Source organism: Primulina eburnea, chromosome 7 (genome assembly GCF_022965805.1).
Source record: "Primulina eburnea isolate SZY01 chromosome 7, ASM2296580v1, whole genome shotgun sequence".
Lineage (NCBI taxonomy): Eukaryota > Viridiplantae > Streptophyta > Magnoliopsida > Lamiales > Gesneriaceae > Primulina > Primulina eburnea.
The window spans coordinates 16,294,847-16,308,019 of record NC_133107.1 but is presented as its reverse complement, the minus strand read 5'-3'; positions in this window follow the sequence as shown (position 1 = coordinate 16,308,019).

The following is a 13,173-nucleotide window of genomic DNA, read 5'->3' as shown; positions in this document are numbered from 1 at the left end:
TCGACATTTAAAAACACATCAAAATATCCTATTTTTTAAAAACAACATATTAAATATACCATATATTAAATAATTAAAAATAATCATTTAATAAAAATATTTTCCTTTTACGGTCCCCAGTCTCTGTTCCTCGATTGCGTCTCAAATATCCCTTAAAAACATAGTTTTATGCACTCTCATAGAAAATCATATTTTAAACATGTAAACATGCCTACCACATTTAATCAATGCAATTAAAATGATTAATTAAGCATTTTCCATTTTGCCTAGACATGCATGCAGTTGGATTAGGTTATCGCATTTTGGACTTAAAATTCCTCTCTCCCTTAAATGAAATTTCTTCGTCGAATTTAAAAATTACAGAAATAGTGCCACGAAGCCCCAGAGGAGCCTAAAGCCGATTGAATGGTGGATTGGTCGGGGACGTAACTCCGGGAGTGACTCCTCATGTTAATATCAATTTTCAAAGTAGCTTCCTCCTCCGAATGATTTAGCAACTTGACTTTGACCTTTCGAATGACCTTATTCTGGAGCATTATTTCTAGCATATCTAGAATTTGTGTAGGCCTTTCCTCGTATGACATATTAGGAGTCAGATGCTGAGGTTAATAATTCAGTACATGCAAAGCATTCGACATGTACTTTCAAATTATCGAGATATGGACACATTTTATACTCTAGCTAGCATCGGTGGCAAATCCACTCTATAAGCTAATGTCCCAATCTTCTCTAAAATCTCAAATAGTCTTATGAACCTCAAATTGAGTTTTCCTATTTTGCCAAATATCATAACACCCTTTATAGGTGCTACTTTCAAGAATACGTGGTCACCTTATGAAAACTCTAGCTCTTTTCGTCTCTTATCAGCGTATCTTTTCTCGCGAATTTGAGCAGTGATAAGTGCAAGATTTGCACTTAGTTTATGTTAGAATCCATATTGAATTATGTTAGTTTTTAATGGAATTATGCGTTTTTGGCTTTTTTTGATTGTCATTTTAGATATGGAGAAAAAGTGGAAACGAAGCCAAGTGGACCAAGAAAACAAAGCGGTGCGCAAAACCGGACCAAGAAGTGCACGGCCACGAGCACGCCATCGGACAGAGGTGCACGCGCGGCCGCACAACATCACGCGCAACCGCGCGCACAGGATTATAGGCGAGAGACCAGCAGCTTGCGCGCCACTGCGCCACATCACGAGCGAGCGTGCGCGTGCGGCAACAAGCCACACGGCAGAATGGTGCGCGCCACTGCGCCACTTCTCGCGCAGCCGCGCGTGCAGAAAATAGCCAGCGACCAGAAGCTTGCGCGCGGCCGCGCGAGATCACGCGCAACCGTCCGCGCCGCGTTCCAGAAAGTTCTAAATTGCCGTGATTCTTAGGTCAGAAAAGAAGTCAGCCGCCATGAGAGAAATTGACACACGAGAGCCGCAGAACAAACGCACAACCGAAAAGACGGACGAAGAGAGATCACAAAGACGAAGAACAACTAATCCGGGGACGGAGACGCCACTTCTGATTTGTCATCTCTTCTTCCGCTTCTTTATTTTACTGTGTTGCGATATCTAAAACGTTGAACATGTCTTGTTTTTTCTTGGATTTCGTGATGAACTAATTCTGCAGTCTAGAGAATGATGTATCTTTGTGTAAACGATAATTTGACGTGGTTATTTTATATGATCGAATTCCATTCTTATATTTAATTGTGTTTCTCTCACTGCAATTTACTGGTCATAAATTGTGTGTTGTTTGATTAATTCTATAACTCGGGAGAGAGGACTAGGATTATAGATCATCAGAAACACATTGTTGAATGTTTATATCGTTCGGAAGGCGTATAAATTTAGCGAGGCTTAGGTAAGAACATCGTTTGCATCTATCAATTGAACTTAGATTTTATTAGGGATAATTGAATCAAAGTTTGATTGATACAATTTATTTGTCACTTGAGAAATGGGGAATAACATAATTTAGTGTTCTTAGCCATTAAATAATTGAAATTCAGGAATATAAATTTAACTGAGAATAATTGTCGTGGAAACTTGGTGAAATCATTTCTCTAGATATTTTCTCTAACTTTTATTCTTCCACTTGGTGATTAGATTAATTCTTTGTTTTCATTTAATTCGTTCAAAAAAACCAATCTAGTTATTGATTTTTCTAGATAAAGTCTTGACTATTTTAATTACAAGCATTGATTTATATTTTATACACATTCCTCGTGGGATCGACACTTGCACTCAAAAATACATTTTACTATAACTTGACGTCGTGCGCTGCAAGCTACCAAGAAAATATGCAACAAGTTTTTGGCGCCGCTGCCGAGGAGTGTCAAAATTTAAATTTATATCAATATTGTTACCAATTAGTCTAGATTTTAATTTAGAGCTTTATTTTATTTTTATTTTATATTTATAGGGTTGTTTATTTTTTCTGGTTGATAGTGCATGCTAAGATCGCACAGCCCTGACTTGCTAATTTTTTATCCGGAGATCGAAAGAACTGCGAGAAGACTAAGAAAAGCGAGAAGGGAAGAAATCAAAGCAATGGATGATAACAGAGAGGAAGACAGACACATCCCGCCAGAGGCTATACCCATCAGGATCACTTCCGTCCAGTGATCAACACTCATTATTCTGGCATAGCTCGAGGGACCATAAATGCCAATAATTTCGAGTTGAAGCCTGCTCTGATCAATATGGTTCAACAAAACCAGTTTGCTAGAACCGCTACTGCAGATCCTCATCTACATCTCAGAACATTCCTTGAAATCACTGACACGGTAAAAATAAATGGTGTTTCTGATGATATAATTCGATTGCGCTTGTTTCCTTTTTCTCTTAGGGACCAAGAAAGAGGATGAATCCAATCATTGCCGCTGGGGAGCATCACAACGTGGCAAGTGTTGGCGACGAAATTTCTGTCTACATATTTTCCCCCTGCAAAGTCTGCACAGTTGAAGACTGAGATCAGTACCTTCCGGCAGAATGACTTCGAGCAGCATTACGAGGCGTGGGAGAGGTATAAGGAGTTGTTGCGTAGGTGCCCGAATCATGGCTTTGAAGACTGGGTACATATTGAGCTATTCTATAACGGGTTGAATGGTCAGACACGAACAACAGTGGATGCAGCAGCAAGTGGCACAATCTTTGCCAAGTCTTCTGCTCAAGCCTATGATTTGCTCGAGCAGATGACTATTAATATCTACCAATGGCCGTCTTAAAGGTAAGGAGTAAAGAGGACAGCTGGAGTTTATGCCGTGGATCCTATCACATCACTCACAGCGCAAGTCTCAGCGTTGACTACACAGATAGCAACCATGAATAAAGTGAGTACATCAAACACTGAGGGACCACCGCTTGTTGTTGAAGAACCACAGTTTCTTGAACAAGTTCAATACATTAACAACAAAAACTTTGGAGGCTATGGAGGATATCGAGGTAACCCTCTCCCTAATACTTATAACCCTGGATTGAGAAATCATGAGAATTTTTCATATGCAAATAATAAGAATGTATTGAATCCTCCACCGGGGTTCAATACATCAAATGGGGAAGGGAAGCCATCATTTGAGGACTTGGTTGGGACATTCGTTTCTCAATCTGGTAAGAGAATGGCTAGGACTGAGTCTAGGCTTGACAACCTAGAGACCCGCATGGCAAGTATTGGTGCTACCTTGAAAATCCTAGAATCGCAAGTGGTGCAGATAACGAAGCAACTCAAGTCTCAACCATCAGGCGCAATACAAAAGGCTGCAAATCCAAATCTGAGGGAAGTGAATGCTATATTTATACATCATGAGGAGATTGGGATGATAGAAGGAGAAGAGAAAAAAATTGATCGGAAACCCATCCGGGACTATAAGCCGAATCCAAGCAAAGGAAACCGAGGTAAGAAAGGTACGAGTTATGATTTTGATCAATGTATTGATATTGCTTTGCTTCCCTATCCCCAGATATTTTTACAATTACAAGATAAATTTCACAAGAAAAAAGGTCTTGAAGATCTCAAGACCCTACACTCTACTATTCAGTCTGCAGAACAGGAAGATGTGGCATTTATTGGACGAGATGATAAGGGGAAGCAAGGAAATCTTCCTCAAAAACTACAAGACCCCGGAGAATTTGTAGTACCATGTGAAATAGGGGGTAAATTTGTGGAAAAAGCTATCTGTGATTTAGGAGCAAGTGTGAATATAAACGCCAAGTTCTCTTTACGAGAAACTTGGATTGAGCAGGATAAAGCCCACAGGACTAAGCTTGCAGATGGCAGATAAATCGGCCAGGACACCGCTGGGTATTGTGGAAGATGTTGAACTTAAGATTGATAAAATAAGGCTTCTAGCAGATTTTGTGGTCCTTGACATGGGAACAGTCAGAATGTTCGTGCTATTTTAGGACGATCATTTTTGGCTACTGCTGGAGCCGCCATTGATTTGAGACAAGGAAAACTGACCATGGAGGTTGATGGTCAAAAGGTAGAACTCAAGGCTTCCAAGAAATCATACGACCCACCATGAACATGACTATTGAGAGTCGGGCTAATGACGTTAAACTAAGCTCTGTGTGGGAGGCAACACATAATTATTTTTTAGCATTCTTTTTGTTTTTATTATTTTATTTTATTTTACTCCCTTAGTTGTTAATTTTACCCACCACCAGATCTACCGCCACAGCCCATGGACGATGATGCTGAAGATGCTGCGAACGATGACTCGAGCCCCGAGTTCTGACACCCGTGCGCGAGGTATGTGTTGTCGTGTTCTTTATTTCTATACATTGAGGACAATGCATACTTTAAGTTTGGGGGGGGGGGGGGGTGTTTGGTGAAATTGCTTGCTTGTTAGAAATTTTTTTTTATTTTTTTTTACTGCTTAGTAGTTAAATTGATTTTTTCTTTCTTTAGGTTTTTTTATTTATTTTTTGCATGCCAGATTTGTTAGGAAGAGTCATGGATAAGTAAAATGAGTAGCCGATGATGAAAATTGAATTGTGGTCCTGAAGTATATATGTGTTCATGATAACTTAGGAGTCACAATTATTTTGCACTGTCGTGTTTGTTGATACTATTGTTGCTTAGAGAAAGTTTCATGCCTTCGATGCTTAATAGACGATGGAGATCTGATTCTTGGTAATTCTTGCATGACATTGATTGACACTTTTGCAATCATAGAAATGATTTAGGCAATTTTTCACAATATCCTTGGGCCTGTGTTCTTTGTTTACTCTCAATTGTAGCCTTTGAGCTTCGAGTTAATTGAGATGCTTAAATTTTATTCGTGCACCTATTTCATATATCGTTTTGATTGAAAATTGCATGTGACTGGTTTGTATGAGTTGACTAATGGATTGACAGAAGTCTAGAACTTGTTTGAACACTTTTCGAGGCGAAATACGAATAATATGTGACTATAGAATGATTTAGGCGATCTTTGGAGCCGTTTTGAGCCTTCGAGCCTACCAAACGAAAATGAAATATCCCTAGTATCCCACTTTGAGCCTACTAAAGAATCAAGTGGTGTGTGTCAATGACACACAATAGCCCTCACTTGTATATATTCTGCAAGCCCACAACAACTGCCTAATGAAGCTTATACACTTATTGTCTTACCTAATTTTGAGAGAAATAAGTTCATGGGTGTTGTAATGATTCAAACACTCCTTGAAAAGAAAAAAGAAAAATTGAAGTGTGCAAAAATGAGTTGAAAATAGACAAAAAGAAGGAAAAGAGAAACAATCAAAGGAATGAATCAAACAAAAGTGTTTAAAAAGGAAAAATTGGAAAATGAAGGATATGGTTAGGAAGAAAACAATAAAGTGATGATGAATGAAATGATAGTGAAAATGATGAATATTTGATTATTTCTCTCAAATTTTGATTTACATACCCTTTATTGTAGCCGTGAGCCATGGCCTAACATTACAAGCCTACAAGACCTATTAACCTTGTCACATTTATCCAATATACTAGTGGAGAAAATTTGTTCAAGTAAAGCCTATGGATACCTGAAAATATTGAATTATGTTAGTTTCGAATGAAATTATGCGTTTTTGGCTTGTTTTGATTGTCATTTTAGGTATGGAGAAAAAGTGGAAACGAAGTCAAGTGGACCAAGTAAACAGAGCGGTGGGCAAAAAGGGACCAAGAAGTACACAGCCGCTAGCATGCAATCGGACAGAGGTGCGCGCGCGGCCACGCAATGTCACGCGCATACATGCTAGAATTCAGGCAGAGGCGTGCGCGCGGCCGTGCAACTTCACGTGCAACTGCGCGCGCAGGAACATAGGCGAGAGACCAGCAGCTTGCGCGCCACTGCGCCACATCACGCGCGAGCGCACGTGCAGCAACAAGCCACACGGCAGAATGGTGCACGCCACCGCGCCACTTCTCACGCAGCCGCGCGCGCAGAAAAGAGCTAGCGACCAGAAGCTTGAGCGCGGCCGCGCGAGATCACGCACAACCGTGCGCGCCGCGTTCCAGAAAGTTATAAATTGCGCGATTCTTAGGTCAGAAAAGAAGTCAGCCGCTGTGAGAGAAATTGACAGACGAGAACCGCAGTACACACGCACAACCGGAAAGACGGACGAAGAGATATCACGAAGACGAAGAACAACGAATCCGGGGATGGAGACGCCACTTCTGATTTTTCATCTCTTCTTCCGCTTCTTTATTAACGATGTCTAAAACGTTCAACATGTCCTGTTTTCGCTTGGATTTCGTGATGAACTATTTCTGCAGTCTAAAGAATGATGTTGCTTTGTGTATACGATAATTTGACGTGGTTATTTTATATGATCGAATTCCATTCTTATATTTAATTGTGTTTCTCTCACTGCAATTTACTGGCCATAAATTGTGTGTTGTTTAATTAATTCTATTACTAGGGAGAGGGACTAGGATTATAGATCATTGGAAACAAATTGTTGAATGTTTATATCGTCCGGAAGGCGTATAACTTTAGTGAGGCTTAGGTAAGAAGATCGTTTGCATCTACCAATTAAACTTAAATTTTATTAGGAATCGAAGTTTGATTGATACAATTTATTCGTCACTTGGGAAAGGGAAAATAACATAATTTAGTGTTCTTAGCCATTAAATAATTGGAATTCAGGAATATAAATTTAACTGGGAATAATTGTCGTGGAAACTTGGTGAAATCATTTCTCTAGATATTTTCTCTAATTGTTATTCTTCAACTTTGTGATTAGATTAATTCTTTGTTTTCATTTAATTCGTTCAAACAAACCAATCTAGTTATTGATTTTTCTAGATAAAGTCTTGACTATTTTAATTACAAGCATTGATATATATTTTATACACACTCCTCGTGGGATCGACACTTGCACTCAAAAATGCGTTTTACTATAACTTGACGTTGTGCGCTTGCGAGCAATCAAAAAAATACGCAACAAGCAGTCTTCATCCTATCTAGGATTTTGACTAATAGCTCCGTTGTCTATTTGAGCCATTCCGGACCGAATTCTCCTCTTCGACCAAAATCTTCCCAATGTATCGGTGATCTACATTTCTTCCCAAAAAATACCTCGTAAGGAGCCATACCTATAGACGCTTGGTATATATTGTTATAGGTGAACTCCACTAGAGGTGACTTCGCTTCCTAACTTCCTTGGAACTCCACTAAGGATGAAACGTTGTGATGAACAACAACTTCGTTCACTTCACTGCATGCAGACTCTTCCAGAAACATGATTTGAACCTAGGATCTCTGTCTGAAACAATAGACATGGATTCCATGCAATCGGACTATCTCTCGGATATACAGCTCTGTGTACTGAGTCATGGTGAATTTCGTCTTAATAGGTATAAAGTACGCTGATTTTGTAAGACGATCAAATATCACTCAAATGGCGTTGAATCCTGATAGTTCTTGGCAATCCCACTACAAAATCCATAGTTATATTTTCACATTTATACTGGGAATAGGAAGTGGCTTAAGCTTCACGCACTACAAGAAAATCTTTATTCAACAACACATCAACGACAACGATTTTTTATAAAAAGCGTTGTGTTTTGTCTTTTAACAACGGATTCAAGAAAAACCGTTGTTGTAGGCTCAAAAAACCCGCTCATAGACAACAGTTTCTTAAAAACTGTTGTCATTGATATGTCTACGACAACGGTTTTTAAAAACCGTTGTCTATTAGCGTGTTTTTTTGGTATACGACAACGGTTTTTAATAACCGTTGTCTATTAGCGTGTGTTTTTTGGGCTACGACAACGGTTTTTAAAAACCGTTGTCTATTAGCGTGTCCTTTTATGCCTACGACAACGGTTTTTAAAAACCGTTGTCTATTAGCATTTTTTTTCGAGCTACGACAACGGTTTTTAAAAACCGTCGTCTATTAGCGTGTTTTTTTTGGCCTACGACAACGGTTTTTAAAAACCGTTGTCTATTAGCTTGTTTTTTGTTGGCCTACGAAAACGGTTTAAAAAATCGTTGTCTATTATTGTGTTTTTTTGGGCAACGACAACGGTTTTTAAAAATCGTTGTCTATTAGCGGTTTTTCTTCGAGCTACGACAACGGTTTTTAAAAACCGTTGTCGTAGAATTTTTTTAAAATAATTTGTAGTATTATAATACACTACAACGGTTTTTAAAAACCGTTGTCTTAGAACGTTTACGACAACGGTTTAATGAACTGTTGTCTATTAGCGTGTATTTTTGGACAATCGACAACGGTTTTAGAAAACACAACGTTAATTAGCGACGGTTTTAGGACAAAACACAACGTTAATTAGCGACGGTTGAAAAAACCATCGCTAATATTAGCGACGGTTTTATATTTGTCGTCGCTAAATTCCTATTCGCGACGGTTGTAAAAGCGCGACGGTTTTATTTGCGACCGTAGCTTTTACAACCGTCGCTATAATGAATATAGCGACCGTATACAATATACCGTCGCTAATATTAGCGACAGTTTAGCCAAAATCCGTCGCAAAATTCAAAAATTCGATCCCTCCTGATTCTCCCTCCATTTGTAGCGACGGTTTAATATATACCGTCGCTACATTCATATTGGCGACGGTTTAAACAAGAACCGTTGCTACTATTTGCGAACGTATCATTTACAACCGTCGCTATATTGAATATAGTGATGATACGCAAACTCCCGTCGCTAAAATTAGCGACGGTTTAGCAAACACCCGTCGCAAAGTTCAAAAATTCGATCCCGCCTGATTCTCCCTCCATTTTCTTCCACCACTCTCTATAAATACATAAAAATTCACTCCATTTTCTTCCACTTCACTTCACCAAACTTAAAATTTTTCTCATTTACACGATTTTACAACTTCATAACACTTAAAATTTTTATCTCTTACACAATTTTATCACTTCACAACACTTAAAATTTTTATCTCTTACACGATTTTTTTACCATTTCAAAACAATTAAAATTTTATCTTTAACACGATTTTATCACTTCACGACACTTAAAGTTTTTATCTCTCACAAGATTGTACCAATTCACAACACAGATTTATAAAATTCTTAATTTTTTTTTTTACCTAAAATATTAGCGACGGACCTGTAAACCGTCACAAAATAGCGACTGTATTTCCACATGAATACTGTCGCTACATTTAGCGACGGGTTTCTGAGGAATTCCGTCGGAAAAATATTAGCGACGGTTTTTACAAACCGTCGCAAAATGCATCTACGACAACGGTTTTCATTTGCGACGGTTTTCAATGCCGTCGCAAATTTTAATAGCATTTTTATACTACCGATGTAGTTGGTATAAAAGACATCGGTTTTAAACCCTTGCAAAATCGTTGTCGTTGGTAGAAAATACAACGGTTTAACACCGTTGCAAAACCGTTGTCGTTGGTAGAAAAGACAACTGTTTAAAACCGTTGTCGTTGAAGACACTTTTAACAACACCCTCAGTTACAACAGTCGAAAATGGCCTACGACAACGGATTTTATCCGTTGTCGTTTGGCGTTTTTGTTGTAGTGACGGGTGGCCTCTTATGCTTTACCTTAACTTGCTGACATGTCAAACACTCGGACACAAAATGCAAGATGTCTCGTTTCATGCCCGGCCACCAATATAATGATTGCAAATCCTTATACATTTTCTTACATCCAGAATGAATGGAGTACGGGGTATTATGAGCTTCCTTCATAACAACCTCTCTCGGTTAATCGCCACTAGAAACCCAAAGTCGATCTCTATATCGAACCATGTCATCCTCCTCGGAATACAACCCTGGCCTTTAGATTCATATCTAAGTCTCTATTTTTGTAAATGCTCATCAGAAGACTGACCTTCATTGATTTTATCCCTCAAAGTCAAATGTATTGTCATAGTATAAAGATTAGGGGCCTCGCCCCTAGAATACACTGCAAGCTCGAATCGCGGAATCTTTGCTTGCAAATTGCCATAGTCTCTGGACTGATAATTGAGTAATAATTGTTGACTTTATACTCAAATCATCCGGGACTACATCAGCCTTCCCGGATGGTAGCCAATATCCTAGTCGTAATCCTTCACCAACTCTAACCATCTTCGTTGCCTCATATTCAACTCTTCTATGTAAATAATTACTTCAAGCTTTTATGATTAGTGAAAATCTTGCACTTCTCCCCATATAAGTAATGTCTGCAAATCTTCAATGCAAATACTACTGCTACAAGATCGAAGTCATGAGTTGGGTAATTCTTCTCATGAACCTTCAACTGTCTAGATTCATAATATATCACTCGATCATTCTGCATCAGGACTGAGCCTAAACCAAGCATTGAAGCATCTGTACAGAGAACATACTCTCCTTGCCCTAATGGCATCAATATACCTGGCACTGAAGTCAAAGCTTGCTTCAACTTCTCAAAACTCTCCTTTCATTTTGATCACCAAATAAACTTCGTATATTTCTTAATCAAGACGGTCAGGGGTAATGCAATAGGAAATAAACCATGAATGAACTTCCGGTAGTAGCCAGCAAGATCCAAGAAACTACGGATCTCGGTTACACTCTTTTGGTATTGGTTACTCTATAACTTCCTCGACCTTGCTGAGATTGACCACAACTCCATCTCTAGAGATAATGTGGCCTAAGAATGCCACTCTCTCGAGCCAAAACTCGTACGTGGTGAACTTAGCGAAAATTTTTCTATCTTGCATTATATGTAGTGTCGTTCTTAAGTGCATGCTGACTATGATCTTCTTTTCTCCTTGAGTAAATCAGAATATCTTCTATAAAGACTATGATAAACTGATCAAGATACGACTGAAATACGCAATTCATGAGATACATGAAGATCCTAGCGCATTGGTCAACACGAATGGCATCACCATAAACTCGTAGTACCCATATTGAGTCCCAAAAGCCGTCTTATGAACATCGGACTCCTTCACCTTCAGTTGGTGGTATCCCGAAAGAAGATCTACCTTCGAGAAAATCTAAGCTCCTTGCAACTAATCAAACAAATCTTCGATTATATGCAGGGGATACTTATTCTTGATGGTTACCCTATTCAACTCTCTATAGTCAATGCAGAGTCGTATACTGCCATCCTTTTTCTTCACAAATAATACTGGTGTGCCCCACAGAGAACAACTTTGGCGAATAAAACCCTTGTCCAGCAACTCCTGAATTTTATCTTTCAGATCTTTCATCTCAGCCGGTGCTAGTCTCTTAGACAATAGGGTGCCTTAAAGATTGGCACTGCACGCGGCATCAACTCAATGGAAAATTCCATCTCTCGATCCGGTGGAATGCTAAAAACGTCCTCAGGAAAGATGCTAGGAAAGTCTCTGACAACCTCAACATCCTCTAACTTCTGACTGACAGAAACAAGTGTTGAAGTAATACATGCTAGTAAAGCTTGGCAGCCCCGTCTCATAAGTTTTCTCAAACATATTCAGGAGATAATGTGTGACATTTGCTTGTTCCTTGCTGCCTCAAAGACAAAAGATTTCTCGTTGGGTGGTCAAATAGATACTAACATCTTTCGAAAATCATCGAAACTCCATTCAAAGATAGCCAATCCATGCCAAGAATGATGTCGAATTCAGGCATCGGGAGTACGATAAGATCTGCCCGAACCACATCTTTCAGTAAACAAAGTTCCAGATTCCTCACAATGCTCGTGGTAATCATCTGATCACCAGGAAAATTGGAAACTTTAAAGCCAACATCCAAATCCTCATGTATCATCTTAAAATTTTCAAAAAATGCATCCTAGTCCCAAATAATTTCGAATTCACTCAGTTTCAACCTTATCCCCTTCGAATTTCGGCCAAGTGCAATTTGACCCTTTAACTCTCGTTTTTTTTTTTTGAATTTTAGACCCTAAATTTTGATTTTCATGCAATATATGCCCCAAATTCTAATTTTCTCCATTTTTAAGCTCCAAAATTCTTATTTTGGTTCAGTTCATTATTTTGCATTATTAAAGCTTTTATTTATGTCCAATTATATAATTCTCAATGTCATCTCATAAGTCCAACTAAAATAGAGCATGCAACCTAGTTTCCTCTAAGTTCTTCATTATCGCAATCAATTCTACTAAGAAATTTGACATTTCATGCAATAAAAGCAATATAAAAATGTTAAAAAACTAGGTTACCAGTGATCAGAGTCGTGTCTGGCTCTGGCTCTGCCTCTGCTTCCTCAGCGAGCATAACATAAGCTCTGCCAACCGTTGAACCTTTTTTCTTTGGGAATTCAATGGATTTATGTCCTTCCTCCTTGCAAATGAAGCATTTATATGTTCCCCACTTGCCATGGTGTGGGCGATTGCATTCTTTGCACAGTGGCCTCTCTTCAGGTTATGGGGCTCAAGAAAGTGGTGGCTTATGTTGCCCCGATTTTTTCCACTGTCCTTGGGGCTTTTGTTGCCCTTGAGCTTTGAGAGGTCCCGTAAATTTCCTCTTGACTGGCTGAGAGTTCTGCTAGTGTTGCTGCCTCTTGCGCTACATCTCAAAATCAATATCCTTCAAGGCTTGCTCAGCTTGGAAAGCATAAGCAGTGGCAGTTGCATAATCTATCAATCACAGCAACATCACATCACGGCGTATAGTAGGTCGAAGGCCATCTAATAAATGCCTCAACTACTCGGCAACATCTCTCACAATGAGGGGCACAAAGTGACAACCCCTATCAAATTTCCTAATGAACTCAGTCACAGTCATGTCTCCCTGACAGAGAT